Source organism: Capricornis sumatraensis, chromosome 2, assembly GCF_032405125.1.
Source record: "Capricornis sumatraensis isolate serow.1 chromosome 2, serow.2, whole genome shotgun sequence".
In the NCBI taxonomy this organism is placed as follows: Eukaryota; Metazoa; Chordata; class Mammalia; order Artiodactyla; family Bovidae; genus Capricornis; species Capricornis sumatraensis.
In genome coordinates, this window is record NC_091070.1 from 151,501,275 (window position 1) to 151,528,647 (window position 27,373).

General features: G+C 37.4%; 1 protein-coding gene across 2 annotated transcripts in view; it reads left to right on the plus strand.

The window, feature by feature from the left end:
- Positions 1-27,373, plus strand: part of DIPK1A (divergent protein kinase domain 1A) — a 124,429-nt gene that overhangs the window by 25,784 nt on the left and 71,272 nt on the right. Inside the window, exon 1 of one of the 2 annotated variants that reach the window (XM_068964563.1) lies at positions 24,126-24,160. The exons of the other annotated variant lie outside the window; for it this stretch is intronic. The gene's annotated coding sequence lies outside the window, so the exon portion shown is untranslated. Of the gene's footprint in view, positions 1-24,125; positions 24,161-27,373 lie in introns of those variants that run through there. 2 annotated transcript variants of the gene reach the window in all.

Below are 27,373 nucleotides of genomic sequence, written 5' to 3' on the forward strand. Positions count from 1 at the left end.
TAAAAATGTTCATCCTGGATTGGTCTAATTTGAGATCAGTCTGCTGAGACTTCTACCCAGTTTCCCATTTAGCCAGTTGTTAAAATCTGTATAACATATTTATTGTAGGCCAATTGGTGGCATGGACTTTCTATCTTTACTCAATACTCAGCTTTTACTCCTTAACTGTCTAGGCCCTCTATGTTTCTTTATAAAATCACTTTAACCTTTTAAAGCTCTCAGTATGACAATGAGGTAATATGAAATGGTGATTAAGAGCATCAGCTTGGGAGTCAGACACTCCAGGATTCAGATTCTGGCTGTACCATGTAAGTGCTGTCTCCCTTTAGACAATATACTCAGCCTAAATCTCCTTAGCATAAAATTATGAAAATAAAAAAGTATTATTTCATGGAGTTAGGAGAATTAGATGAAATGATATATATAGCACACTTTGCTCTGTGTATAGTTCATAATAAAAACAGTGATAAGGGGAGGGGGAAGAAAACCACCCTTTTCAAATGCCTTTGACATTTTTTTAAAATCAAGAAAGAGCAAATTCATTCCACTAGATTGTTACTAGATCTCTAATTCCGTGAAGCTGTTTGGTAAATGTTACTCTGCAGTTAGCTTAAAATCAGTTTCATTATTAGCCCTTATAGCATACTTTGACATTTATCCAAAAGGGGATGTTTTTTAATGTGAAAGGCCGGAACCTTAATGTGAAATAGCAAGAAAAAGTACTACTGAACTTAAGTATAACTTGCATATGAAAAAGTATATATATGATTGAGAAGTAAAACCATACCAGCACTCTAGAAGCTGTCCTCATGTTCTCTTCCTATTTCTACCATCCCCAGTGATGGTAACCACTATCCTGACTTTTAATGGAATAGATAATAGGTCATATTTTGTCTGATTTTGTTTTTTATATAAATGGAGTCATGTCATTTGGGTCTGGCTTCTTTTGCTTAGCATTATATTTATGAGATTCATCCATAGTATCACGTGTAGTTGTCACAGAGTCCAAGCACAGACTGCTTGCCACATAACAGTCCAATAAATCGAGAGATGAGGTTTTGAGGCAAGGAGAAGCAACTTTATTCAGAAAGCCAGCAGACCAAGAAGATGGTGGGGTAGTGTCTCAAAAGAACCATTTTCTCTGAATTAGAATTCAGGCATCATTTATACTAAGAGAAGAGATATGACTGATTGTTGCACTCTTGGTGCTAGAATCTTTTGTTGTTAAGGCAGTCCATGAATGTCTCGCCACAGTGCTCCTATAAACCTCCAACAAGACAAATGCTATTCTCCATTCTACAACTTTTTCTCTCTATATGAAGGAGAAAGTGTTATACCTTTAAAGGTCAGAGCCTTGAGAATGGGTTATCCTGCATATTTCAGGCTATAAACAACAGCATTTCAGGCTATAGCAAAACATCATTTGCTACAAGTGATTAATTTGTAGCAAAAGCAATAGAATACAAAGGTTAAAGTAAAAGAAATAGAACCAATATGAAGTCCTCTTTATTCCTCTCTATTACATGGTTATATATATTCATCTTTGCTGCTGTATAGTGTCCTGTTGTGTGAGCACACCCCAATTTATTTATCTGTTCTACTGTTATTGGATATTTGGGTTATTTCTAGTTTTTTAGCTGTTACAAATATTAAAGCTGTGGGGATTTTGGTGCCTCTCTTTTGGTGAATGTGTGTAAGCATTTCTCTTGGACTGGAATTGCTGGGTCATAAGTATGCCTATGTTCAGTTTAAATAAATATACTCAATTTTGCAAAGGATTGTATCAGTTTATACCACCAGCAATGTATGATAGTTCCAGTTGCTTCATGTCCTCACCAATACATCTTCTCCATTTTATACGTTCTGATGTGTATAAAATATCACACTGTGGTATTTAATTGTGGTTTTAATTTGTATTTTCCGGATGACTAATGAAGTTGGACATCTTTTTAGGTTTATTTTCTGTTTGAATGGCCTTTTGTGTGAAGTCACACAAGTTCAGGTCTTGTTCATATTTCTGTTGTGTTGTCTATATTTTTCTCACTGATTCATAAGAATTCTCTATGTAAAATAGTCATTTTCTAGGTATATTATTGTTACATCTTCTTCCACTTTTATGGGTTGTCATTTTGCTCATGTTGTCTCTTGATGAACAGAAACACTAAATATAATCAAATTGATCATTTTTTCCTTTCATGGTCAGTTTTTGCATCCTGTTTAAGAGGATGTTGTTGCTATTGTTTAGTTGCTAAGTCGTGTCTGACTCTTTGTGACCTATGGACTGTAGCCCACCAGGCTTCTCTGTCCATGGGATTTCCCAGCAAAAATACTGGAGTGGATTGCCGTTTCCTTCTCCAGGGGATCTTCCTGACCCCAGGACTGAGCCCACGTCTCCTGCATTGGCAGGCTGATTCTTTGCCTTTGAGTGACCAGGGAAACCCATTTAAGAGGATACAGATAACTAAAATAATTTCACAAAAAGATATTTTATGTTTTTCTCTGAAATTTTATTATGTTTAATATTTAGCATTGTAGTCCATCAGGAATTGGCTTTTTTATATGGTATAAAGTAGAGGTTAAGGTACTTTTTTTTTTTTCCCAACTGGATATTCAGATGACCTTTGCTGAGATTTTTTTTTTGAAAAGTAGCATGAATACTTTGGTAATAATGGGTCATTCACTGTAAGGAGTTCCAACTCTAGCCCAAAAGGAGGCTGAAGGAGTGTTTTAAGACCTCTTTTTCTTTCCTTGATTTCCTGTTTGGTCTCAAACACAATAAAGCAGGTAGGGATTTTTGTTGATTCCCATAGGCTAAAAGTCATGTCTGCTAGAGTTAGGTAAAGTGTAACATGCAGTAACTGTGAAATAACACCTGCAAACTATCTAATCCTAAAGGAAATCAACCCTGAATATTCGTTGGAAGGACTAATGCTGAAGCTGAATCTCCAGTACTTTGGCCAACTGATGCGAAGCTCTGACTCATTGGAATAGACCCTGATGCTGGGAAAGATTGAGGACAAAAAGAGAAGGGAGCAGCAGAGGATGAGATGCGTAGATAGCATCACCAACTCAATGGACATGAGTTTGAGCAAACTCCTATAGGTAGTGAAGGGCAGGGAAGCCTGGTGGACTGCAGTCCACAGGGTTGCAAATAGCCAGACATGGGTTAGTGACTGAACAGCAACATGATGTCACCAGTTAATGTGCTATGAGGAAGTTTGAAGTGATTAGAGAAAAATGTATATCTGATGGTATCTAGTTTTAGATTTTATATGAAAGTTTTTTAAAAAGTAAAAAGTTTTATAATAACATCGATTTACATTTGTACAACAGTTTACAAAGTATTTTTGTTTACACTGTTTTATTTTTATCCTTATAGTAACTAGCATTGTAAGGTTTTCAAGACAGATATTGTCCTTGTTTAACAAAAAAAAACCCTAAAATTCAGATCAGTTTATCAGTTTGATAAATAATTTTATAAAATTGAAAACCCTCTAGTCTTCTTCCTTTGAGCCAACCATTTTTACAAGACTGCTCTAGGCAAATTGAACCAGAGATGCAGAGAGCCCCAAAATATGATTTATTCTCTCAAAGAGATGTAAAGTTTCAGTACTTAATCAAAACAAAATATAATGTTTTACGTCTGATGAATGAGCTGGAGCTTGGAGGAGTTCAGGTCATAGAGTTTGATGATTTCAAATTTTCCTATTTTCTTTTTACAACTGTCAACTGAATTAGCTCTTTATGATGCTTCAATCTTCCCTTTTCTAACACTTTATAAACTTTATGTTTGATGTCCATTAGCAAAGAGACACAGTACCTAACTGCAATTAAACCGTACTTGGAAACTGATAAGAATGTAATTTTAAATGTATAACTCAGAGGTTATCAAGTTTGCATAATCCTATTTAATTGTAACCTCCTGGCAGCTCGTAGGTACAGGAACTATGTTATGCATTCTGGTTTTCCCTAGAGTAACCACTTGTGAACCACATGTAATGAACATCCGTAGTCTATATGAACTAACAATTGTCTCAAGTAGAGAAGTGAAGGTAAAAGTTGCTTCTACTAGTGATAGTTTAAAAAAAAAAAAAAAGATCTACATGACTTACTCATTTAAAGGCTCAAACATAAATTATCCAGAGCCATATAACAGCATTCAATAAAGCAAAGATCAGGGTTCTTCATATCTGGTAGAGACACATGATTCTGGCAGAACTAGACTAAAACAGCGACCCCGAGCTTCTTTTATGTTCCCCTTCAGAAAAACTAGTCTTCGGTTTTCAAAACTACTTAGTTAAATGAATGCATAAATATATGATCTAAATCACCATAATTTCAACTGTGTATACCACGATTTTCCGATAATAGTGTTCTGTCTGACTCTGCAGAGTCAAATCAAATGCAGAGCTTTTTTTTTGTAGTAGGGATGATATTTCCTGTGTTTTAACTTGTTTAGTTAATCAAATATGGATCAATCGATGTGTTTATTTGCTTTAGTAAAGTTATAAGGTAATCAGGATAAGGTAAAGATCCTATTCTTGTTATCTGAAATCATATTTTAAATGGTAGAATTAATTTTAATGATCCTAAGCCAACCTGCTTATTTATAGATAAGGAGAAAACATCCTCAGAGTCACACAGCTAGTCAGTAGCAGAGGTAAGATTTAATTCCTGGTCTTAGGATCCTGATTCCAGTGCCCTGATACCTTTAAATAAATTGGGGCATAATTTTTTGAAAATTTGTTTTATTGAAGTAGAGTTTATTTACAATATGTTAATTTCTGCTGTACAGCAAAGTGACTCAGTTATACATACATATATATTTTTCATATTCTTTTCCATTATCGTTTATCACAGGATATTGAATATAGTTCCAGGAGTATAATTTTTGAAGAATCTTCCCAAATTTAAAGATACAGAATTTCTTAAGTATGTTTTCATAGTTTTCAGTCCACTTTTAATCCCATTTTACTTTCATGACTCTGGAACTTAAAATACACAATTCTTTTAAAAACTGTTATGTATGGGGGGTCCAAAATAAAAATATATTGCCATTTCTAGCAAAATACTGATTGAGAAAGAGCCTGTGACTTTCAAGTGTTTGAAATGACTCAGATTAAAAGTTTAAAATACAGGCAGCATGGTCATTTTAAGATTATTTGGAAAAGTAGCATGTTCAACAGAGCAGTCAAAAGGTTATTGTACCTAGAGTCTTGAGACCCGCAATTTTTAGAGGCACCCAGTGTGTGATTTTGGGCAAATGACCTGCCCTCTTCAGGCTTTAGTTTGTCTATGGAATAAGGAAGTAAGGCTAGAATTATAACTGTCTCTTTAGTAAATAACTCTTCATTGCAGAATTTGAGAAATCAGGCAGAGCAGGTTTGTTGTCAGAAGTCTTTGGTCATGAAAATGGTCTCTGTGTTACATTCTTTATTTGACACTGTTAAGTAACCACAGACTAGCCAACCAGCCATCAATCTCCATCTGTAGGACAGCCACTGTTGTCCATGTCTGGAGAAGGGCCAGATTTTATTTTTGCCAGAAACACTCTTGGCAAATCTGTATCCCTAGAGATCACTGTTTAATTTTGTGGCACAGTGTATAGTTTAGTGAAAAAGAAAAGGAATGCTGAGCTATTTCATTTTAAATGCTCTCAGAGACAGCTCTAGTTCATTTGTTTTTGAACTATCTGTGTTTCAAGATGTGTTGAATGGAGGTAAGCCAAAGTGAAATAAAAAGAGGAAGGTGAGAAGCTGTCCACAGTATCTGCTGACTCTAGAAATGAATTTGAATGATATGAGTTATATATGTTTACATATATTGGAAACTTAAGATATATGTATATAGTATTAACTGTTTGCCAAGTTTATAATTTTATACATTCTTGTGCTATTTTTGCTTTGTTTTGAACTAGTCTACATCTATAAATTGTTGAAAAGCACTTCATTATTGGAAAAATTTGCATTTTTTAACAGATAATTCAAAGCTCTCCCATTATTTTGCCTTTTGGTAATAACAATAATGTGAATTTGAATAAATTTTCCACTGCTTTTTATTTGTAAAGATTCCAGTTAACAGCTGGATTTAAAATTCATTTGTTTGAAGAAATTTATTTTGTGATTGAAAGTTCAGTGCTGAAAATGAAATAGCTAAATTTCATAAGTTGTTAAGAGTAAATTCGGTTGAAGTTGTATTTGTCTAAACTGTCACCACTGATCTTCATCCTTCATTTTCTTCTTTCAGTCTTTCTGATACTTTTAAAATCCTAACCTCCATATCCATTTATTAACAGATCCTAATTAACTTTCATATTGTCTCTCAGATTTCACCTTTCGTCTTTATTGTGTTGGCCCATCCTAATCCAGGCTGAACTTAGGTTGCTGCAGGAGCTTTCTGAGTAGTCTCCCTAACCTTGGTATTCATTCTCTTTCAAACTGTCCGACTAAAATCCATATTAATCTTTAAACATCAATTTTACCAGGTTATATATCTGTTTAAAATCTTAAAACCTTGTAATTCAGTTCTCAGTGCTGTCAAGCCTTTATATCCATCTGTATGTGGTCCTTTCTTTTCCATCCAACTGAATTTATTCAGCAAATACGGTTTTGAGCATCTGTGTGCAAGACACTGTATAAAGGTAACAATAAATATAGCTTCTTGCAGCTATATAATGTCAGCATTTAGTGTTAACACATCCTGGATTTTTTCTGTTTAGAAACATACTTAGATTGTTCTTGCTAAGGTTATCAGTGAGCTCCTTATTGGCAGATTCATCAGGCAGTTTTCAGTGCTAATTGCGCTTTACATGGCACTGGGTGCTGTTGACCATGCCTGCTTTGTTGACAGATTTTCCTCCCTCAGTTTCTAGGTATAGAATCACATTTTCTGTTTCTTCCTGGAATTTTTTTTTAAGGAACATAGTTTTCATTTTGTTGATCTTTATTTTGGGTTATTTTCTATTTTATTAATTTCTATATTTATTCCTCCTTTCCTGCTACTTCCCTCTTTGTTTTTTTCTGGTTGAGTTCTTCAGTTTGATTTCCTATTCTTTTCCAACTTCTTGAGATGCATGTTTAACTTTAAAATTTTTATTGAAGTATAGTCAGTTTACAGTGTTGTATTAGTTTCTGGTATACAGCAAAGTGATTCAGTTATACTTATATATATTCTTTTTCATATTATTTTATATTATGATTTATTACAAGATATTGAATATAGTTCCCTGTTCCATATAGTAGAAGGGACCTTGTTTATCCATTCTGTGTATAATAGTTTGCATTTTCTGGTTCCAAACTCCCAATCCATCCTTCCCCCACACCTCCTTCCTCTTAGCAAACCCAAATCTGTTTTCTCTATATCTGTGAATGTGTTTCTGTTTCATAGATAAGTTCATTTGTGTCATATATTAGGTTCCACATATGTGTGATATCATATGGTATTTGTCTTTCTCTTTCTGACTTATTTTACTTAGTGTGATAATCTCTGGGTCCATCCATCTTGCTACAAATGGCATTATGTCATTCTTTTTCAAGACTGAGCAATATTCCATTGTGTGTATATGTGTGTGTATGTGTGTATACATATACACACCCCCACATCTTTATCTGTTCATCTGTCAAATTTAGGTTGCTTCCATGTCTTGGCTATTGTAAATAGTGCTACTTAGAACATTGAGGTGCATGTATCTTTTCTAATTATAGTTTTGTCTTAATGTATGCCCAAGAGTGGGATTGCTGGATCATGTGGCAATTCTGTTTTTGGTTTTTTAAGGAACCTGCATACTGTTCTCCAAGTGGGTGCACCAATTTATATTCCCACCAACAGTATAGGATGGTTCCATTTTCTCCACACTCTCTGCAGCACTTGTTATTTATAGACTTTTTAATAGTGGATATTCTGACTGGCATGAGGTGGTACCTCATTGTAGATTTGTATTTCTCTAATAATTATCCATGTTGAGCATCTTTTCATGTGCCTGTTAGCCATCTGTATGTTTTCTTTGGAGAAGAATCAAGTAGACCTAAGTAAGGTCTTCTGCCTACTTTTTTATTAGATTGTTTGGTTTTTGTTACTGAGTTGTGTTTGCTGTTAGTATATTTTGGAAATTAAGCCCTTGTTGGTCACATCATTTGCAAATACTTTGTCCCATGCTATAGGTTGTCTTTTCATTTTGTTTATGGTTTCCTTTGATGTAAAAAGCTTTTAAGTTTAATTAGGTCCATTTGCTAAAAACAGACTATATGGTTTATTTATTTGACCACACTGTGTGGCTTGTGGGATTTTAGTTCCCTGATCAGGTATCAAATCCAGGCCCTTGGCGGTGAGAGCAAAGAGTCCTAATACTGGAGCACCATGGAATTCCCCAAAATAGACTATTTTTAATAGCAGTTTTAGATTGACAGCATATTTGATCAGAAAATACAGAGTTCCAATGTCCCCCATATATATAGCCTCCCCCACTATCAACATCACCCACCAGAGTAGTACATTTGTTAAAAAATTGATTAACCTACACTGACACAGTATTCTCACCCAAAGTCTGTAGTTTACATTAGTCTTCATTCTTGGTGTTGTATGTTCTATGGGTTTGGACACATATGTAATGAGAAATATTCATCATTGTAGTATCATACAGAGTAGTTTCACCACCCCCATATCCTGTGTGTTCCATCTGTTCATCTCTCCCTGTGCCCTAATCCTTGGCAACCACTGTTCTTTTTTGCTGTCTCCATTTTTTTGCATTTTCCAGAGTGCCATACAGTTTAAATCATACACTATGTAACCTTTCCCGATTGTCTTCTTTCACTCAGTGATAGGCATTTGAGGTTCCTCCATGACTTTTCATGGCTTGATTGGTCAAGCCATGTCAAGACTGAATAATATTCCTTTGGAGATGCCACAGTGTAGTTATTCATCCCGCTACCAAAGGACATCTTGGTTGCTTCCATGTTTTGGCAGCTATGATTAAAGCATCTATAAACATCTGTATGCGGGCTTTTGTGTGGACTTTTTTTTTTTTCAATTAACTTGAGTAAATACTAAGGAGCATGACTGCTGGATTGTATAGTAAGAGTATGCTTTATTTTATAAGAAACTGCCAAACTGTCTCCCAGAGTGGCTATGTCATTTTACATTCCCACCACCAATAACAGAATTTTTGTTGTTTCATATCCTCACCAGTATTTGGTATTATCAGTGTTTTGAATTTTAGCCATTCTGATAAGTGCATAGTGGTATCTTATCGCTGTTCTGATTTGCAATTTTCTAATGGCATGTTTTTTGGGGGCTCCAAAATCACTGCAGATGGTGACTGCAGCCATGAAATTAAAAGACGCTTACTCCTCGGAAGAAAAGTTATGACCAACCTAGATAGCATATTCAAAAGCAGAGACATTACTTTGCCAACAAAGGTCCATCTAGTCAAGACTATGGTTTTTCCAGTAGTCATGTATGGATGTGAGAGTTGGACTGTGAAGAAAGCTGAGCGCCAAAGAATTGATGCTTTTGAACTGTGGTGTTGGAGAAGACTCTTGAGAGTCCCTTGGACTGCAAGGAGATCCAACCAGTCCATTCTGAAGGAGATCAGCCCTGGGATTTCTTTGGAAGGAATGATGCTAAAGCTGAAGCTCCAGTACTTTGGCCACCTCATGCGAAGAGTTGACTCATTGGAAAAGGCTCTGATGGTGGGAGGGATTGGGGGCAGGAGGAGAAGGGGACGACCGAGGATGAGATGGCTGGATGGCATCCGGACTCGATGGACGTGAGTCTGAGTAAACTCCAGGAGTTGGTGATGGACAGGGAGGCCTGGCGTGCTGTGATTCACGGGGTCGCAAAGAGTCGGACACGACTGAGTGACTGAACTGAACTGAACTGAATGGCATGTGATGTAGAGTATCTCTCATATGTTTATTTATCATATCTTTTGACTCTATACTTTTCAAACTTCTTTTCTTTACCTGTGCCTTTATAGCTGTGGATTACCCTGTGAGAGCTTTAGTCGTTTAGCTGTTTGTATGATTTGAACTGTTCAAATTTTGTTTAGACTTTCTTTATACCTCAGCACTAAAAAATTAGTTTCATATGTGCTTGAAAATAATATGTAGTTAGTGATGTTGAATGAAACACTCTGTATTAGGTCAAGTTCCTAGTCATGTTGTGGTGTTCAGATCTTTTCCAACCTTACTGATTATTTTTTGGTTTACTTATCCTATCAGTTATTGAGAGAAGTATTAAAATCTCCCATAATTATTGTGAATTTGTCTGTTTCTCCTTGTAGTTCTGTCATCTTTGCTTTATGCATCTTGAGGTTGTATGATTAGGAGCCTGTCAGCCTAAAAGTGCTGTATCTCCATGATGATTTCACATTCTTTTCATTAGGAAGTGTCCCTTGAAGTCTCTTTGGCTGGTACTAATATAGCTATAATATCAGCTACGGTGCCAGTTATAGCTGCACCAGCTTTCAGTTTGTATTTGCTCAGTATAACTTTTTCTACTCTTTCACTTTCATCCTTTTTGTATTCTTAAATTAGACATGAGTCTTTTGAATTTTTTCTGTTTCATTTTTACCTAGTCTGAGAATCTTTGTCTTTTGATAGCCTGATAAGCTTTGTTTTTAAAGGAGCATTTCGCTCATTCATATTTCATGTGTTACTCGTCTGTTTGAGTTTATGTTGCTTTGTTTTGTCTTCCTTAGTTTGTGTAATGTTACTGTCTTGGTTCTCTTCATACCCTTCTGAGTTTTTAGTTTTGTGTGTCTGTGGTTGGGGGTGTCACTCTCCGTTCTCCACTTAAATGCTAAAGTTCCCCAGGATCTCATTATTTGCCTTTTATTTTTCTTACTCTGTGTACTTATCCTTGGTGACTTTATTCATACTTACAATTTCAACTACTATTTACTTGCTAAACTCCAAACCTATATATTCTTCCTGGACTCCACCACTTGGAAATGCTATTGCTTCCCCAGATTCATCATATCCAAAGCCATACATACCTTCTTCTATTCTAAAACTGGTCTACTAACTGTGTTCTCTGGATTGGTGAATATCGCTACCATTCATTTCTCAGTATATCGTCTACTGGTAGAGCCACCTCCTTTCTTTTCCCAAGGTGAGGTGAGGTGAAGTCGCTCAGTCGTGTCCAACTCTTTGCGACCCTGTGGACTGTAGCCTACCAGGTTTCTCCACCCATGGGATTCTCCAGGCAAGAATACTAGAGTGGGTTGCCATTTCCTTCTCCAGGGGATCTTCCCAACCCAGGGATCGAACCCAGGTCTCCCGCATTGGAGGCAGACGCTTTAACCTCTGAGCCACCGGGGAAGCCCAAAGCCACTGCCTCATTTTAGATCTTTGTTATAATTTGCCGACTTTGTTACAGTAGTCTTCTAAGTGGTCTTGCTGCATTTATTCTTACATGACTACATTTTACTTTCCATTGCTTTCAGAATGATGAAGGGTTTTATGCAGAACAGTGATATCAGATTTGCATTTTAGATTCATGACTCTGAAAACATTTACTGAACATGGTAGCTATTAGGGGCATCTAATGACTGAGCAACTGAACTGAACTGAATGGCTATGTCCTTCCATCTCTTAGTAGATTTTCTAGACCATGACTTTTTAACTTTTTCAACCATAGCCTATAATAAGAAATACATTTTGTGTGATCAATATAAATGCACAAGTAACTGAAAGAAAGTTCCTGTTATTGTTCAGTGACTCAGGCATGTCCGACTCTTTGCGACCCCACGAACTACAGCATGCCAGGCTTCCATCCTTCACTGTCCCCTGGAGTTTCCTCACACTCATGTCCACTGATCAGTGATATAATCCGACCATCTCATCCTCTGTTCCCCTTCTCCTCCTGCCCTCTATCTTTCCCAGCATCAGGGTCTTTTCCAATGAGTCAGCTCTTTGTATCAGGTGGCCAAAGTACTGGAACTTCAGCTTCAGCATCAGTCCTTCCAATGAGTATTCAGGGTTGATTTCCTTTAGGATTGACTGGCTTGATCTCCTTGCTGTCCAAGGAACTCTCAAGAGTCTTCTCCAGCACCAGAATTTGAAAGCATCAATTCTTTGGCTCTCAGCCTTCTTTATGGTCCAACTCTCACATCCATAGTTGACTGCTGGAAAAACCGTACTTTGATTATTTGGACCTTTGTTGGCAAAGTGATGTCTCTGCTTTTTACTATGCTGTCTAGCTTCTCTTCCAAGAGAAGGTTTGTCATAGCTTCTCTTCCAAGGAGCAAGTGCCTTTTAATTTCGTGGCTGCAGTCACCACCTGCAGTGATTTTGGAGCTCAAGATAATAAAATCTGCCACTGTTTCCACTTTTTTTCCCATCTGTTTGCCATGAAAAGATGGAACTGGATGCCATGGTCTTTGTCTTTTGAATGTTGAGTTTTAAGGCAAATTTTTCACTCTCTTTCAACCCTCTTCAAGAAACTCTTTAGTTCCTCTTCATTTCTGCCGTTAGAGTGGTATCATCTGCATATCTAAGTTGTTGATATTTCTCCCAACAATCTTGATTCCCGATATGAGCATCTAGCCCGGCATTTCGCATGATGTACTCTGCATATAAGTTAAATAAGCAGAGTGACAATATACAGCCTTAATGTACTCCTTTCTCAATTTTGAATTAGTCTGTTGTTCCATATAAGATTTTGACTGTTGCTTCTTGTCCTGCATATAGGTTTCTCAGGAGACAGGTAAGAATTTTCTTTAAGAAATTTCCATCTCTTTAAGAATTTTTCAGTTTGTTGTGATCCACACAGTCAAAGGCTTTAGCATGGTCAGTGAAGCCAAAGTCGAAGTTTTCCTGAATACCATTGTTTTCTCTACAGTCCAACAAATGTTGGCAATTTGATCTCTGGTTCCTCTACCTTTTCTAAACCCAGCTTGTACATCTGAAAGTTCACAATTTGCATACTGTTGAAGCCTAGCTTAAGAATTTTGAGCATTACCTTGCTAGCATGTGAAATGAATGGAGTTGTGTGGTAGCATTGCCTTTCTTTGAGATTGGAATAAAAATGAACCTTTCCAGTCGTATGGCTACTACCGAGTTTTCCAAATTTGCTGGCATATTGAGTGCAGCACTTTAACAGCATCATCTTTTAGGATTTGAAATAGCTCAGCTGTAATTCTATCACCTCGACTAGCTTTGCTCATGGTAATGCTTCTTAAGGCCCATTTGACTTCACATTCCAGAATATCTGGCTATTGGTGAGTATTCAGTAGAATACTGTTCAGTAAGAAAAAGAAATGTAGTACTGACTGACACATGCTACAACATGGATGAACCTTGAAAATGTTATGAAAAGATGAACAGATCCAGTCAAAGATGACCACATATTGTTTGACTGTATTTATATGAAAGGGCAAGAATAGGCAAATTTATAGAGATGGAAAGTTGATTAGTAGTTGAAGGGAAATGAGGAAAGACAGATAATAGATATGAGGTTTCTTTTTAGGGGATGAAAATATTCTAATATTAGATTTTGGTAATGGTTATATATCCTATGAGTGTACTTTAAAAAACAAAACAAAACATTGAATTGTAATTTAAATGGGTGAATTATATCCTATGTGAATTATATTTCAATAGAGCTTTTTTAAAAAAGCCAAGGGAGAAATCAAAATGCAGTACCAAAGCCTTTTTCTCAGATAACCCCAAAGGAGAAACAAGCAAACAAGTGAACAGATGGCACAAATAGAAAACAGGTAGCAAAATGGCAAATCTAAACTCAGCCAAATCAAATATAAATGTTAGACTAAACTCTGTAGTTAAAAGGCAGAGATTGTCAAATTGGATAAAAAGCATGACCCAACTATAAGTTGTCTATGTGGCATGTACTTTTAACACAAAGACACAGGATTGATAATAAAAGTATGGGAAAAGATGGAAAATTTTGCCATGCAGACATGAATCATTTGAAACTCAGAATTAATATTTTAATAGTGGACAAAAATATAAACTTCAAAACAGGGAGTATTATCAGAAATAAATAGGGACTTTTTATAATTGTAAAATCCCCAGTATAACAAGAAGACATAATTACAAATGTATATGCACCTAGTAATGTAGCTTAAAAATAGATGATGCACAAAACTGGCAAAACTAAAGGGGAAAGATTCAAATCCACAATTGTACCTGGAGATTTTCACACCCCTTTAGGGCAGCAGCCCCACACCTTTTTGGCACCAGGGACCGTTTTTGTGGAAGACAATTTTTCCATGGACCGGAAAATAGGGGATGGATTCAAATGTATTACATTTATTGTGCACTTTATTTCTAATCTGATGCTACCGCTGATCTGACAGGAGGTCCTAGTCTGGAGTCCAGAGGTTGGAGACCCCTGCTTTAGAGTAATTAATATAACAACTAGGTCAAAAATCTGTGGATATATAGAAGATCTGAATAGCACTGTTAACCATCTTGACCTAATAATATTTATAGAATCCAACGCCCAACAATTACAGAATACAGAATTTTTTCAGGTAGCCTGGAACTTTTACCAAAATAGGCCACTTATAGGTCCATGAAACAAGTTTGAAGTCTGAAATCTATAAGAGTATATTCTCTGATCACAATTGAATTTCATTAGAAATCGGTAACACAAAGATATCTGGAAAATTCCCAAAGATTTAAATTAAATAATATATTTCCAAATAACACATGGGGCAAAAGAATATCAAAGAGAAACTGGAAAATACTTTCATGTGAATGATAATGAAAAACAAACGTGAGCATTTGTGAGGTGTAGTGAAAGCATTGCTTAGAGGAAAGTGCACAGCTTTAATGGTTCATACAGGCATACCTCGGAGATGTTATGGGTTCAGTTCCAAACGATTGCAATAAGGAAAATATTGGCAATAAATTGAATCACAGGAATTTTTTGATTTACCAGTACATGTAAGTTATGTTTATACTATACTTAGACTATTAACTGTGCAATAATATTATATATAAAAAATAAATACATACCTTATTTTAGAAAGACTTTATTGCCAAAAAATGTTAACCATCTCACCTTCAGTGAGTAGTATGTAGTAATATCAGAAATCACTGGTCACCATCACAAATATAATAATAATGAAAAAGTTTGAAATATTGTGAGAATTACCACAAAGACACAAAGTAAGCCAGTGAGTGCTACTGGAAAAATGGTGCTGATAGAATTGCTTGACACAAGGTTACCACAGACCTTCAATCTGTAAAGGAAAAAAAAAAAAGTATCTGTGAAGTGTAATAAAATAAGATATGCCTGTATTTGAAAGAAGAAATGATTAAAATTTATTTTGTATATTTCCAGAAGCTAGAAAAACATAAGCAAAGTAAACCCAAGAAGAAGTAAATTAAGAAAATAGAAGGTATCAGTTAAATAGAAAATGGACAACAAAGTAAATTAACAAAGCCAAATGGATTTTTTCAAATGATCAGCAAAATTGAAAAACCCACAAGTTACCAATATTGGAAAAGAAAGAGGGAGTATCATCACAGATCCATAAACTTTAAAGAATAATAAGGGAATTCGAAGAAAACTTTTGCCAGTAAATTTAATTTAGTGAAACAGAAAAATTTCCTGGAAAAATATAACGCCCAAATTGACACAAGATGAAATTAAAAATCTGAATAGGCCTGTCAGACTTCGTGGAAATAAATTGAATTTGTAATTAAAAGAAAACATTTTCCCAAAGAAAACTCCAGTCCTAGAGAATATCACTGGTAAATTATATCAAACATTATGAAAGAAACCATAACAGCCTGACAAACTCTTTCAGAAAATAAAAGAAGAAGCCTTTCTTTTTAAAAAATAGCCATTTGTTTGGCTGTGCTGGGCTTAATTATAGCATGTGGGATTCAGTTCCCTGACCAGGTATTGAACTCAAGACCCCTGTATTGGGAATGTTGAGTATTAGTCACTGGACCACCAGGGAAGTCCCCGAAGAAACCTTTCTTAATTAATTTTATGAGGCTAGTATAATCCTGAGACTAAAATGTAGTAAAGATATTTATATAATTAAAATATCTCTTATAACAGAGACATAAAACTCCCTAAGAAAATATTGAACCCAGGAATGTGTATGAGGATTAATACATCATGACCAAGTGGGTTTAATCCCAGGAATGTAAACTGATTTTGTATTTGAAAATAAGCATACTTACCATATTAACAGAATAAGGAAAAAATATATATACGATCATTTCCATAGATGCAGGAAAAAAACATTTGACAAAATTCATCACCCATACTTGACACTTGGATCTGGAATTAGAAGGGAATTTCCTCAGTCTGATAAATACAGATCTACAAAATAATCTTCAGCTAACATCATTCAAAATGGTTAAGTTCCTGGGAATTACTCAGGAATCCAGTGGTTAGGACGTGGCATTTTCTCTGCCTTGAAATCCCTGGTCAGGGAACTAAGATCCTGCAAGCTGTGCTGCATGGACCAAAAAAAAAAGGTCAAATAAGTTGACAAATTTAAAAAATAAATGATAAACCATTGAACATTTTCCATTTAAGACTGAGAAGAAGGCAAAAGTGCCACTTTCACAATTTCTACTCATTTTCCTGACTGTCTTTGCTAATGCCGTAAGATAAGGAAAAGTCAAAGAAGTCAATATTGAAAAGGCAGAAGTAAAAACTGTTCCTCCACACAGATAATTTTTATGTAGAAAATTAATCATCAAAAAATCATTATCATCAATAAGTGAATTTAACAACATAATCTTAAGATATAAGGCCAATAGAAATATTAATTATATTTTTATATATTAAAAGATCCTTGCTCCTTAGAAGAAAAGCTATGACAAACCTAGACAGTGTATTAAAGAGCAGAGACATCACTTTGCCGACAAAGGTCTGTATAGTCAGAGTTATAGTTTTTCCAGTAGTCATGTATGAATGTGAGAGTTGGACCATAAGGAAAGCTGAGCACCAAAGAACTGATGCTTTTGAATTGCAGTGCTGGAGAAGACTTGTAAGTCCCTTGGACAGCAATGCGATCAAACCAGTCAATCCTAAAGGAAATCAACCCTGAACATTCATTGGAAAGACTGAAGCTGAAGCTCCAGTACTTTGGCCACTTGAAGTAAAGAGAAAACTCATTGGAAAAGACCCTGATGCTGGGAAAGATTGAAGACAGAGAAGAAAGGGGTGACGGAGGATAAGATGGTTGAATAGCATCACTGACTCAATGGACATGAGTTTGAACAAACTCCAGGAGACAGTGAAAGACAGGGAAGCTGGCGTGCTGCAATCCATGGGGTTGCAAAGAGTTGGACACAATTTAGCAACTGAACAATGAACAAAATATATGAGATTTTAAAACCAATGATATTTTAATAGCATTAACAATAAAATACTTAAATTTAACATGCACAGCTCTACACTGAAAAGTGCAAAATACGGCTCAAGGAATTAAAGCTATAACTACATGAAGATATATAATTTTCATGAATTGGAAGCCATAATATTATTGATATATCACTTCTTGCAAATAATTCTATAGATGCAATGCAATGCCAATTATAATCCCAGCTTGTTTGTTTTGTAAATAAAGCAGGATGCTCGGGGCTGGTGCACTGGGATGACCCAGAGGGATGGTACGAGGAGGGAGGTGGGAGGGGGGTTCAGGATGGGGAACACGTGTACACCCGTGGCGGATTCATGTTGATGTATGGCAAAACCAATACAATATTGTAAAGTAATTAGCCTCCAACTAAAATAAATAAATTTAAATTTTTTTAAAAAAGATGCAGTTAAGGAAATGAACTTGGACCCCACAGACAGAGTTGGCAGGGAGTCACCAAACATATATCTGACAGAAAACTTGTATCAAGAATATGAAATAAATTACTGCCACAACTCAGTAAATGACACCTTCCCCCAAATATTTAAAAACCTAAACAAGTATTTCACAATAGAAGATATTCTGTAAATGGCTAATAAACATAAAAATACAAAATACCATTAATCTGCAAGGAAATGCAGATTAAAAGACAATGAGAGGGCTTCTCTGGTGGTCCAATGGCTAAGGGCCTGCCCGCCAATGCAGGAGACATAGTTTGATTCCTGATCTGGGAAGATCCTACAAGCTATGGAGCAGCTAAGCCCGTGACCCGCAACTCCTGAGCCCACTCGTGGCCACTACTGAAGCCCACAGCTGAGAGCCCGTGCTCCACAACAAGAGAAGCCACAGCAATGAGAGTCCCACATATCGCAGTGAAGAGTAGCCCTGGTTTGCCATAGCTAGAGAAAGCCCACGCTCAGGAACAAAGACCCAGAGCAGCAGCTGCCCCCAGAAAACTGCAATGAGATACTTCCTATTCCCTAGATTACCTGCAATATTAAGTCTCAAAATACCAAATGTTGGCAAAAAATGTGGATTACTGGAATGTTCATACGCTGTGAATGGAAATTTTTTTTGGCGATTTCTTAGAAAGTTAATTGGAGAGGGAAATGGCGACCCACTCTAGTACTCTTGCCTGGAAAATCCAATGGACAGAGGAGCCTTGTAGGCTACAGTCCATGGGGTCTCAAAGAGTCAGACGTGACTGAGTGATTTCACTTTAGAAAGTTAAACATAGGACTTCCCTGATGGTACAGTAGATAAGAATCTGCCTGCAGGGGACACTGGTTAGATTCCTGGTCTGCAAAGACTCCACATGCCTCTGTCAACTAAAGCCCATGCATCATAACTACTCTAGGGCCCATGAGCCACGACTAATGAGCCTGTGTGCTGCTGCCACTGAAGCCCATGGTCCTGGAGCCTGTGCTCTGCAACAGAAGCCACCACAATGAGAAGCCTGCTCACTGCAGTGAAGAGTAGCCCCCACTCACTGCAGCTAGAGAAAACCCATGCACAGCAGTAAAGACCTAGCACAGCCAAAAATAAATAAATAACTTAAAAAACATAGAAACACCTACCCTTTCGATTAGTAATTCCACTTCTGCATATCTGTACAGGAGTAATGGAAACATTTCACAAAAAGGCTTGTGCAAGAGTGTTCATAGGATCTTTATTCCATGTGTAAAACTAATAGCCCACATATCCATAAATAGGAGAATAAACAACGTGGTTATATGCATATAGTAGCCTACTGCTCACCACAAAAAGGAGTGTAGTATTGATCCATGCAACAAATGGATGAATCTCATAGACATAATGCTGTGTGAGAGAAACCAGCCATTGAAAAGCTTATGTTGAATGATTTCATTTATATAAAATTGTGAAAGAGGTAAAACTAATCTCCAGAGGAAAACTATTGGAACAGAGGTAGCCTAGGGTTAGTGGTGGGGAGCTATAAGTTGACTAGAAAGATACAGAATAAAACTTTCTGAGCAAATAGAAGTTCATCTAAATTTGATGTGGGTTATTCAGATGTGGCCATTTGTTAAAATTTTAGTTAAGATTTGTGCACTTCTGTTTATGTAAATGTTACCTGAGAACTTACATTACCAAAATAACAATCACGTAGGGGTAGGGAGAAGGTGGAAGCATCCACGATATAAGAATAGCAGAAAAGTGTTGAAGTTGGGTGATAAGTACATAGGGGTTCATTTTACCATTTTGTGTACTTTGTACAGATTTGAAGTTTTCCATAATAAAAAAAAATTTTAAATACCAGATGCCCACCGTGGTACAGAACTTCCCAGCTATTTGAGCCCATAAATTTTATTTCTGTCAAAACCAACTAGAGGTGGATTTTCTGTTACTCATAGTCAAAAACATCTCAAGTAATACACTGGAGATTGTAGTAGTCTTTTTTTTTTTTTTAATTCTATCATTTCTGCGTGACAATAAACCTAGTAGTTGGATCTTATCTAAGTTTAGCAGATGGAAACCTGTTAGACACTAGGAATTAGACAAGAAGCTGTGCTCGTCAACCATACAGCTGTAGACTGGAGCAGGGGAGTCCACTGGTACATACATTGACAGAATGGGACCAGCGTCAGTCCACGCATTCTGTTTGTTGTCAAACACCAGGTCTAGGTATCTTTCTCATCCTCAAATGAGAAGTCACATAATAATATGGGACTTAGAAAACTTTTAGAACAAGGGAAAGGGAACGTCGTCATGAAGATTTAAAGGAAGAGCAACTGAAAATTATTTTTTATAAGAATTATAAGAAATGTAAAAACTTTTCTGTATCCTTTGTTGATGTAAGAAGATAAGGTTCCTGTAGAACTGAAGCATAAAAGCAAAAGGAACAATAGGTTAAGATGAAAACAGGACAAAAGTTGGATCAGTCCAGTTCAGTTCAGTCGCTCAGTCGTGTCCGACTCTGTGCGACCCCATGAATCGCAGCACGCCAGGCCTCCCTGTCCATCACCAACTCCCAGAGTTCACTCAGACTTACGTCCATCGAGTCAGTGATGCCATCCAGCCATCTCATCCTCTGTCGTCCCCTTCTCCTCCTGCCCCCAATCCCTCCCAGCATCAAAGTCTTTTCCAATGAGTCAACTCTTCGCATGAGGTGGCCAAAGTACTGGAGTTTCAGCTAAAAGTTGGATAGATGTAGGTAAACACCATACAGTGGCAAAATTAAAATACAAATTGGAGATGGTGAAAAAAGTAGGATTCACATTGAGGTGAAGCAATGACTGTGGAAAACACATTTGACAGTGTCGGGAACTCAGAGGGAGAAATAAAAGAGTTTGAAAATTGTGGGAGAGATGGTAACTATGGATGACATCAAATGTCAGAAGGTGAGCCAAAGTTTTCAGGGGAAAGGCTGTGACTAGGGAGTCTTGTATCCAGCTGCATTTTGTTTCATTCATGAGAGTAACAGACATTCATGTGTGCCAGAGTTCAAAGCTGTGCCAACAGTTTACATAACCTTCTTGAAAAACAAAGCAAAACATTTAGTTGACTGAAAAACAAATCAAAATGAAGAACTTAAGAACAGAATATATGTTATGGAAGTCCTGGCATACTTCCTAAAGGACTACCAGTAAACGGAAGGCCATCACCAGTTCTTGGTTGAATACTCATCTTCCCAAAATCACTGTGATAGGACTGAGCACACTGATGAAGCTGTGCAGGAATGTGTATTGTGTGCTATCTGGACTAATCTTAAAAGCAGTTTCTTTATGAGTTGTTATTCCTCCGGGACAAAACTGTGTAATTGGCACAAACGATTCATCTGGAAACGGTCTCCCTCAGGCGCTGTTTACAAGATTCAGAAGCTCAAATAGAAGTAAAGTACAATAATGTTTTCAAAAAGAAGAAAAGCATAACTTCTCAGAAAAAAAGACTGAAAGGAAATACTTCAAAATTAAATTAGCACAACATTGTAAATCAAGTATATTCCACTTTTAAAAAGTTAAATGATTACTACAAAACTATGATTTTTAATCTTTGACTTTTACATTTTTTTAGCTTTTGAAATTAGCACGTATTGTTTTTCAAGTAAAAAAAGAAAGAAAAATTGATGAGAATGCTGTTACTAAGAAAAAAAAATACGAAATAATCAAACAAGAGAGAGCCAAAAACAAGATTTCATTATATAGTTAAAGCAGAGAATACATATATTATCCAAAGTATATCATTAGCTAAAACAATGTAAAAGGGAACATTGGAAACCTTCACCTTTTTTCAATTTCAAAATTCTTAAATTTTATTTGAGTAATGACATTTTAATAGTGGCTTTACAGTGTTTCAGATATATCAGTTTATGAACATCACAACAAATAAACAGAAGCAAACAACAAACAATAAAACCAGAGGATAGAGAGGGGAAATATATAATCCAAAAATAGTACATGCTCACAGAATACACATATCCTAACTACAGTCTTCCAGTAATAGAACAGTAGTTCTATATGGTTCATACCCTATCAAGTGTAATCATAAATGGAACCTTAGTTGTAATCCTTATCTTTGGATCAAGGAGGTCATTGGGTGCTAAAAATGTTACAAACTTGCTATGCCTGTCTTTTCTTTTTTCTCTGGAATGGGTTATTTATTCCTTAGTTTCCCCTTTAAAATTCTTAGATTTTAAGGGTAGATCAGAAGACAAATGAGAGGTCGTAATACCCTTGTGCAGTGTCCTCTAACCTGAGGTGAACAGTGAGACCACACTCTGATGACCTTCCAGCGTGATGGTAGTTGGAGAGCCGAGGGGCTGAGGACAGACTCCTGCATTGTACCTTTTGTACCAGGCTTGCATGGACTTCTTAGTGACTTCCCTAGTTTGATCCTTGACTGTAGAATCAAACTTTTAGTTACGGCCACATCTAATAGGCCTCATCTCATCCAAGAGCTTCCCTGGTGGCTCAATGGTAAAGAATCCACCTGCTAATGTAGGAAGCATGGGTTCGATCTCTGATCTGGGAATATCCCGTATGCAGCTACACCTGTGTGCCACAACTATTGAACCTGTGCTCCAGAGCCCAGGGGCCACAACTGCTGAAGCCCTTGTGCCCTAGAGCCTGTGCTCCATAACAAGAGAAGCTTCTGCAACGAGAAGCCCACGCACCACAAATAGAGAGCAGCCCCTGTTCACCAAAACTAGAGAAAAGTCCAAGCAGCGATGGAGACCCAGCACAGCCATAAATAAATGAATAAAATTATTTTAAAAAGAAGAAAAGCCGAATTAAAAGAAAAGAAAAGAAGCTCACCCCCACCCCCCCTTCTCAGATATCTGAAGAGAGAATCAGAAGCCTACTGCCTTGCCATCTCTAGACAGTTCCATGTGCCAAGACCAGGCAGCACAGGTGATTGAGTTCAGGTGCCCTCGTTGGGGTCTGGGAACCAACAGATAACAGCTTACCTCTTGCTTGAGGATTCCTTGGAAAGTTCTCTGTAAGTGCTACTCCTGAGTCAGGAAATGCTTCCATACACCTTCCCTCACCTACTTGTCCATCAGATTCTTGTAGCTCCTTCACTTTAGATCAGCTTCTTACCTACCACCCAACCCTGAGGATCTGGTTTTTCTGGTTTTTCTCTAAACTGTGTTTTTACTCCTGAGACTTTCTACCCAAGACTCGGCAGCTGAGTCTATATTCCCTGGGTTCCCACTTTCCTACCATCTGCAAGGACACCCAGAAAATTAAAAAGTGCTTATTAAAAAAACAAAACAAAACTCAAGCCTGTTTATGCTACCTTGTTTTACTTCACATTTTTTTACGCGTATATTTTCTGTAACTATCTTCAGGACTTGGTCCATACTGTTATCTTTGCATTCTAGTGTCATTCCCTCTTTTTCTGGGAAGTCTTTCACAATTTTTCCATCCTGAGTGTGTTTCTATAGCACTTAAAAAACTAACACACATAATTGCTTTCTCAACACAATTGTAAACTCCTTGCGGGCTGGAATTGTGTCTCATACTTTTCTTATGCAACATAGGGCAAAGGATCCTGGTATTTAAAATAATAAAGTGCCCATAACAGCAGCAAGTAAATATTTCTTTGGCTGTGCATTAGCCTCCCAATGTGGAAACTGTGGCTTCCTTCAGATTCTTTCCCAACTAGTTCAGAGAGTCCCCAGGGACAGTTCAATCTGCTCTGGAGTAAAGTTCTTTAGGCTACTTTGTGTGTAGCCATTTCCCCCAGCTTGTGTTCTGTGAATGTTTTCCTTTCTACCACCACCTCCCACACCCACTTTCTTCCTTTTACACTCTGGCTGCCGTGGTAAAATATTCTGCCACCCCGTGCTCTGATGTACAGCATCTCTGGGGCCTAGATCTTCTTCTTTAATATTATTTCTTTGGCTGTGCCGGATCTTAGTTGCAGCATACAAACACTTATTTGTAGCATGCGAATTCTTACTTGCAGCATGTGGGATCTAGTTCCTGACCAGGGATCAAACACAGACCCTCTGCATTGGGAGCTCAGAGTCTTAGCCTCTAGGCCACCAGGGGAAGTCCCCTATTTCTTATTTCTCGTTCTTTGTCTGGTTCAATTTGAGACAGTATTGCCTGCCTCACCAGCACTAACCCATTGATCTTACCCTGCCTTATGTTCTAGGATTCACTTTCTCTCACAAGGAGTTCATTCTTAGGAGAATGAACCATGGAACAAGTAACCCCTTCATGGACCAACCCACCCAAACATATTAAGACATGTTGTGATTGTGTAGGATTGAGCCTGGGACTATCTCCTCCAGGAAGTCTTTCCTGAGTCATGCCTGCTTCCACCATTACCTCCATATAGGTAATATACATCTTTTCTTTTTACCATGGTACTCTGAATATGTCCTAGATATAGTTCTTGTTATGTTATATGGTAATTATCTTTTTATGAACCTAATTCTCCATCTAAACTATGGGCCCTTTCAGGGAAAGAATCATGTCTCATGCCTTTGAACGTCTCACTTTGTTCTTAGCACTAAGATTCCATAGTATGTCAGGCTGGGCCCCCAGTGTGCTTGTATGTTCCACAATTGACTTGATTTGAATAATATCTTGTTTGAATTGATGGAAGTTCTTCCTTTGATAAGACTTTCTTGCCAAGGTGATTCATTGTTTCTTGCTTTAAGATTTATGTCAAATTAATTAATCAAACATTGAATGAAGCCCTGTATGTCCTAGTAATGCCCAGCCCCATGGAGATATGGAGATGAATAAGACATGGTTCCTGCACAGCAGAGATCTAGAAGCTTCTTTGGGTTTCCTTCCCTCCATTTCTCCATTCTTTCCTCCCATTCCTTTTCTGGATAAATTTTTATTGTGTCTGAAATTATGTCTAATGGAGTAAATGTATGCAAAGAGTTTTTTTTTTCCTTTTTCAGTAAATTCTACTCAGTGCAACAACAGTAAAATTTTATTACAGATACAGAAATAGCACAGAAGAAAACATCATAGAATTCTTAGGGTGGACTTGGCAGATCTTGCAGGAGGTGACTTTTAAGTGAGTTTTAAGGGATGGAGGAGCCTGGTGGTCTGCACTCCATGGGGTTGCTAAGAGTTGGACACGACTGAGTGATGTCACTTTCACTTTTTACTTTCATGAATTGGAGAAGGAAATGGCAACCCACTCCAGTATTCTTGCCTGGCGAATCTCAGGGACAGGGGAGCCTAGTGGGCTGCCGTCTATGGGGTCGCACAGAGTCGGACACGACTGAAGCGACTTAGCAGCAGCAGCAGCAGCAGCAAGGGATAAAAGGACACAACAGATGCTCAGGTGGATGAAAGATGCATGCATGCTGAGTCGCTTCAGTTGTGTTGGACTCTTTGTGACCCCATGGGCTGTAGCCTGCCAGGCTCCCCTATCCATGGGATTCTCCAGGCAAGATTGGAGTGGGTTGCCATTTCCTTCTCCAGGGGATCTGCTCAATCCAGGGATTGAACTCACACTCACGTCTCTTGTCTCCTGCATTGGTAGATGGGTTCTTTACCACTAGCGCCACCTGGGAAGCCAAACAAAGAGCAAGCATATACAAAGGCCTTGAGAAGTGAAGAAGCATCATGTGTTCCAGAAACAATACTACTTGGGTATCTATCTCTGCAACATAAAGTTTAGTAGAATGGGGATGGGGTGAGATGGAACTAGGGTAATAGGCAATATTTTGAGTGCTAAGGTCTTTTATGTTTGGCACACTTTTTAGTGAAGAGAATGGTCATCTCCAGTATGGCTGGTGGTATTAATAATCCAAGTGTGAAGTCATTACATGGCAAATTTCCATCCATTTCCATCACAGAATTAAGTGGGGTTCTGTGATCATCTAGCTGTAGTTTAGTATTCATTGTAGGGATGAATAAGAATGAAAAGAATGTGCTCCCTAGATTTGATGTTCCTATTGAGGATAAAGAATTTACCCACACAGACAGTTCAGAGTCCTTACCAAGCAGTCTACAAACTAGTACAGACTTACATTGTAAAGATAGTATATAAGCACAATATTTTTGCTTTTTTAAATTAAATTATAGTTGGGCTTTCCTGGTGACTCAGTAGTAAAGAACCCGCCTGCCAATGCAAGAGATATGGGTTCAATCCCTGGGTCAGGAAGATCCCTTGGAGAAGGAAATGGCAACCCACTCCAGTATTCTTGCCTGGGAAATCCCATGGACAGGGGAGTCTGGTGAGCTACAGTCCACAGGATTGCAAAGACAGTGATTCAACATCAACAGTAGTTGATTTACAATGTTGTGTTGGTTTCTGGTGTACAGCAAAGTGATTCAATTATACATATATATACATATTCTTTTTCATTATGGTTTATTACAAGATACTGAATGTAGTTAGTTCCCTGTGCTATACAGTGGGACCTTGTTTATCTGTTTTATATATGGTAATTGTGTATCTAACGCCAAACTCCTAACTTATCCCACCCCCACCCCCTTTACCCTTTGGTAACTATAAGTTTGTTTTCTGTGTCTGAATAAGCACACTCTAGATGAGTTATAGAAATGATTAGGAAAGTGTGAGTTATAAAGAGACAACCTGATTTGGGGTTTAAAAACAATTTCCATCAAAGCTAGCTGAGCATAGAATATGCAAAATTGAGGAATGTATTTGTAAGTTAAAAACCTCTAATATTCTATAGTCTTACAGTCAAGAAATGATCTTCTAGTTAGACCAACAAATAATCATCTTTGAGCTTTATAGTATAAGCAGGAGACAAATTTATTTTTTCTTTTTAATAAATTTGTTATCTTATTCTCTACTGGTGACATGAGGCTGTGTTAAGTCTTTGTTTTCCACTAATTTTATTTTTATACTTTTAGGTATTCAGTTTGCCTTAGAGATTGTTTATTATTTGTATGAAATGAGTCCCTGTGTTTCTGACAAGTTAGTCTTTGTCCAGACTACACAGGGATTAGCTTAGATTCTCCTTTCATCTTATTACTTTCAGAAAATGCACCATGCTTCTGCCTTTTTCCTGGTGGAATGCATTCAGTCTTCTCCTTGTTTCACTAGGGCTCATATCCCCATAGCCCTCTCCCTCTACTCAGAAATTCTTTCCTTTCATAGAGCTCATGTGAACTTTTGTCAGCTCCTAGGGTCTGTATGTGAACCATTGTGGAGCCTTTGATCATTAAATCACATTTCACACTTTTTGTTGTTGTTCAGTTGCCAAGTCATGTCCCATTCTTTGCAACCCCATGGACTGCAGCATGCCAGGCCTCCCTGTCCCTCATCATATCCCAGAGTTTGCCCAAGTTCATGTCCATTGAATTGATGATGCCATTCAACTATCTCATCCTCTGTCACCCCCTTCTCCTCATGCCCTCAGTCTTTCCCGGCATCAGGGTCTTTTCCAACAAGTCAGCTCTTTGCATCAGGTGGTCAAAGTATTGGAGCTTCAGCATCAGTCCTTCCAATATAATATTCAATGTTGATTTCCTTTAGAATTGACTGGTTGGATCTCCTTGCAGTCCAAGGGACTCTCAAGAGTCTTCCCCAACACCACAGTTCAAAAGCATC